The sequence below is a fragment of the Miscanthus floridulus genome, chromosome 16 (genome assembly GCF_019320115.1).
Source record: "Miscanthus floridulus cultivar M001 chromosome 16, ASM1932011v1, whole genome shotgun sequence".
Classification (NCBI taxonomy): Eukaryota; Viridiplantae; Streptophyta; class Magnoliopsida; order Poales; family Poaceae; genus Miscanthus; species Miscanthus floridulus.
In genome coordinates this window covers 79,044,786-79,049,756 of record NC_089595.1, presented here as the reverse complement: position 1 = coordinate 79,049,756, position 4,971 = coordinate 79,044,786, and the positions used below count along the sequence as shown (strand labels likewise).

Below are 4,971 nucleotides of genomic sequence, written 5' to 3'. Positions count from 1 at the left end.
TGTCTAACTGTTGGCAGACTTGAAAATTTCTAAGTTTTTGAGCTGAATTTGATTTTTATTTGTGATTTCTAAGCTAGTGAAAATATTAGCCAGTAATATCATTTTTCGATCGCAAGTATTTCTCTGTCATCTACAAAGTTTATACTTCCAACTTTATTAAAATGACACATATATATTCTATAGCATTTTTGCTTAATAAAAAATGGTTTTGAACCCTAAGTGATATAACATGTCGAATCAACTTTTGTTTTGCCTTTAGTTGATCGTTTCGAGTTACATAAATTGATCTACATATTTTATCACACGTATTAACACATAAACATGATGCTCATGACATGTTTTTGTAAATAATTTACGATGTAACACCGAGGATGTTACAATGAAATATATGAGTGGCTTACAAAATATTAAAAAAATCTTGCGTAAGCTTTGAACCCAAGATCCCATGAAACAAAACCAACCACTTTACCAGACAACCGCAAATATACATTTGTTCTCACACCGTTTATATTTATTATATCCTTGTTAAATAAAGTATATATGCACCAAGTAAAATAATACTCAAATCAAATCCCTATCTCTGTTCTGTTCCTTCTCCCGTTGCCCACATCGGCTTGGATCTGCTGCACACGGCGGCACGGCGCTGCTCGCCGGACTGCTGCTGTGGTGCCGTTCTGTTCAAGCGACAAAAGAGCCGCAGACCACGACCTACTCTCGGGCTGGGTTCCGCCACTGCAGTCCTGCTCCAAGGCTGCGACTGAATCGCAGGGGGCAGGGGCGCCGCCACTGCACCCCAGCTCGACGGCTGAGGCTGCTCGCAGGGGCCGTAGACACGCCGCTCTCCGGTCGTCCGACGCCGCAGGCACCTGTACAGTTGTCGACCTCGAAGTCCTTGACGCCCGGCCGTTGCACCCCTGACCCCTAGGTCATCTGAACACCCTCCGCCTTCAGCTCCGTCAGGCACTCTGTTCCTCGGCAGCTAATTGCAGTCACAAGGTTCCATAAATCGTACCATCCATGCAGTAGCAAATAATTCCTGACATATGTGCTAGTTGGTCCTGTTTAGATTGCTTACCATTCTCATGTTTAAATGCAAAGTTTATTGCATAAGGCATGCCATGCATATAAGGGCATTAGGTTCAAAACTTCATTGCCAGTTGTGCTAGAATTTTTGTGAAATGCTAAAGTATAGACATATGTGACTAGCGATTGAGATAAATTCATTTGAACTACGATATGGCATACTAACTAAATACTGGTTTTGTTCTCTATTGCAGATCATCCTAAGGGAATGGATCGAAGTTGGATGAGTAAACCAAGACGGGACCCTACTTACAAAGATGGCGTCGACCAATTCTTGTCTTTTGCTTTCCGTGACCTTCCACTTGATAGCAAGATATCATGTCCTTGCAACAATTGTGAAAACAGAGTAACCCAAAATCGTGATGCAGTTGAGACACACCTAAAGTGTGATGGTGTACTTCAGGGTTATACAATATGGAATCACCATGGAGAGGAGTATGACCCACCATCATTTGCATTTGCTCATTTGCCAGATAACAATGAGAATCTGCCTACTCCGGGTGTCCTAAGGACTGCAACAGTCGATGGACATGGAAGATTGGATGACATGCAAGGAATGCTACAAGCTGTATTTGCTATGCCAGCAAACTATGAATCTCTATCAAGCATGTCTGAAGCCGAACTAGGTGATGGTCAGTCTGATTGAGGAAATATGGAACATAATGTACCTGAGGATGTCAATCATGTACAAAATGATACTGCTAGAAAACAACAAGATATGTATGCAAGCTTCTTGAAGGATGCACACACAAGGTTGTACCCTATCTGCGAAACATTTAGTAAGTTGTCATTTTTAGTTAACATATATCACCTGACGTGCTTACATGGTTGGACACAAGAGTCTGTTACAAATCTACTTGGTGTACTATCTGATGCATTTCCACCTGAGGCAAATCTACCAAAGACATATTATGAGGTAAAAAAGATTATTCGTGGTTTAGGTCTTAACTATGTGAAAATCCATGCTTGCCCTAAAGATTGCATGCTTTTTCGAGGTGATAGAGCTAAACAAGAGTATTGTCATGTGTGTCAAAGCTCTCGTTAGAAAGATGATGAGAAAAGTGGTTCTTTGGCTAACCGCAAAAGGAAAAGGAAGCCAGCAAAAGTATTGCGCTATTTTCCAAGGATCCAAAGGTTATTTGTCACTAACAAAACTTCAAATGACATGCGATGGCATGATGAGGGCCGTACAAAGGACGGAAAACTGCGACATCCAGCTGATGGTAAAGCTTGGGAAAATTTTAATGATAGAAACCCTGATTTTGCAGCAGATGCTCGCAATGTACGCCTTGGTCTTGCAAGTGATGGATTTAACCCTTGTCAGAACTGTAGTGCGAAACACAATACTTGGCCTGTGATGCTCATTCCTTATAACTTACCACCTTAGATTTGCATGAATCAAACATCTTTGATTTTGTCAATGATCATTCCTGGACCAAGTTCTCCAGGGAATGATATTGATGTATATTTGGAACCATTGATCGATGAGCTCCTAGAGTTGTGGAAGGGAGTGCAAACAAAAGACGCTTGTACACAGAAAGAATTTCCTCTCCGAGCTGCACTATTGTGGACTTTAAATGATTTTCCTGCATTGGCCTACTTATATGGTTGGAGCACAGGTGGTAAATATGCATGTCGTTCTTGTGGTGCATCAACAAAATCATTTTCCCTAAATAAAAGTAGGAAGATGTGCTATATGGGTCATCGTCGATGGTTGCCACATGATCACAAATATCGAAAGGAAAAGACCAAATTTGATGGTTCCAGAGAGACTGAACTTGCACCTGAAACAATGAGTGGCACTTCTGTTCTAAAACTGGTAGAAGGCAGAGAGTTTGTGTTAGGGAAGAAGGTCTGCATTGCAAAGAGTAAAGGCGAAAAGAAACAGAAAAACACCAAAAGACAAGATGGAAACCATCAGGAATGCAAGCGTAAAAGAGGAGAAAGCACGAAGAAATCGAAGGATGGTAAGAAAGAGAAGAAACCAGAAGATAGGGTGAAAAAGTGGTCAGTATTTTTCAAGCTACCATATTGGGAAAATAATAAATTAAGACAAAATCTAGATGTCATGCACATAGAGAAAAATGTATCTGAGAATTTAATTGCGACTTTATTGAATTTGTATCCTAAAACAAAGGATGGCCTTGATGCACGCCTAGATCTAGTGAAACTTGGATGTCGGCAAGAACTTCATCCAGTGGAAGATGATGAAGGAAATCAAACTATACCTGATGCACCTTTTACAATGTCTAGAGAAAAAAAGGAGATTCTTTGTTCAGTAATCCAGAACATTAGAACCCCTGATGGCTATGCATCTAACCTTTTAGGTGTGTCAACATGAAGGACTGCAAGCTGAGTGGATTGAAAAGTCATGATAATCACGTTTTGCTACATGACATTCTTCCCGTGGCTCTTTGATCTTGTTACCCAAGCAAAGATGTCATGAAAATAATTACAAAATTATCTAATTTCTTCAAAAAAATGTGCTCCAAGGTGTCAGATGTGTCTGAGCTTGACAAGCTTCAAGACAATATCGTGATGACACATTGTAACTGGAGAGAACTTTTGTTCCGTCATTTTTTACTATAAGTGTGCATTTGTTGGTGCACTTGGTAGAAGAAGCAAAACTTGGTGGTCCTGTGCACTACCGGTGGATGTACCGTCTAGAAAGGTATTTGTTCATCTTTTGATTGTTCATCTTCAATTATATTGAGAACTAATGTGTGCTCTTAATTGCATTTAGATATTTTGTTTGGCTAAAGGCACTTGTGAAGAATAGAGCTCACCTAGAAGGTTCAATTGCTGAAGGATATCGAAATGAAGAATGCATGACCTTCTGTACGAGATTCATTGAAGGAACTACACGGTTTACTAGACCATCCCGAAACCCTGAAGTTTCAGACAAGATAAAAGACATGTACCTATTTGATAGTGCAGGGGAATCAATTGGAAAAGCTAGCATTGTTGCCCAATTTAGCAATCAGCTTCTTGTTCAAGCACATCGATACGTCTTGCACCACTGTGATGAACTTGAAATTTTTCGCAGGTGTGCATTATAGCTATCTCTTGTTTATTTTATTTTTCATGAACTGATTACATGATACTATACGGTTGATTCTATTATTATAGAATTTTTTTGGATGAGGAGAAAAGCATACTTAGTCCCTCAACTAGCTTAACACCTTTTATGGTAGAGAAGTTGATTAATGAACGCTTTCATGACTGGTTGGAACAGAAGGTACAGCAGAAAATGATGTTTATACCATAAGTTCAATAGGATGGATGTAATTATTTCCTTATGTACAGGTTCTACTTGATGATGAACCAGGGATCACTGAAAAGGTCAGAGCACTAGCTGAAAAACCGAGCAAATGTGGTGTGCGATACAGTGGTTATATTATTAATGGTTTCAGGTTCCACACCATGAGTCGTGAGGTTGCACGCTTGACACAAAATAGTGGTGTAGTCAACATTGCAGATGATGGTGTTAATTATTATGGTAGACTCATATATAATCATGGTAGTGCTTTTCAAATGTGACTGGTATGATGTCCATCATCGTGCTGGTTTACGGAAAGATGAATTTAGATTCACTCTTGTGAACTTTTCTCGAAGAATACACACTGGAGAAAAATTAGAGCATGAGCCTTTTGTCTTCTCTTCACAAGTGCATCAAGTCTTTTATGTTGAAGACCCAAAAGCTAAAGGATGGAATGTAGTGGTGAGTGTTACACCACGAGATCTTTTCAACATGGGTACTGAAGTATCAGCAAATGAAGTAGATGAGTGACATGGTGCAGTCATGTACTGGCGTTCCAGATCATTTGGTTCAGACCTTCATCATTGTTTTGGTTTCATTTGTTCTGAACAGTGTCTGTCTTCATCACA

General features: G+C 39.9%; 1 pseudogene; it reads left to right on the top strand.

Moving 5' to 3' along the window:
- The first annotated feature begins 634 nt into the window (after positions 1-634).
- On the top strand, positions 635-3,424 carry LOC136510894 (uncharacterized; annotated as a pseudogene).
- Positions 3,425-4,971: the final 1,547 nt, after the last annotated feature.